Consider the following 285-nt stretch of genomic DNA (forward strand, 5'->3'; position numbering starts at 1 on the left):
AGCTTTGCCTTGTCTCGTCCCGAGTTGACTCGGATCGATTAGGTTTCCAATTGGATAAAATTCGAACTGGAAGTTTAACGATGACGCGAAATCGGTTAGTCTCTGGCGGGTTGAAGCTAGTAGATCGGAGGAGAAGCCAAATGGATTGGAGTTTTCGAAGATGTGAAATAGATCACGTCAAAATGGATGATATGTAGATCGGAACTGCTGCTAAATATATCTGTAGTCACCATCATCAGAGCTGACATCATCACATCACAGTTCCCCATCATCAAAGGGAGAAAG

Source organism: Camelina sativa, chromosome 20 (genome assembly GCF_000633955.1).
Source record: "Camelina sativa cultivar DH55 chromosome 20, Cs, whole genome shotgun sequence".
Taxonomy (NCBI): Eukaryota; Viridiplantae; Streptophyta; class Magnoliopsida; order Brassicales; family Brassicaceae; genus Camelina; species Camelina sativa.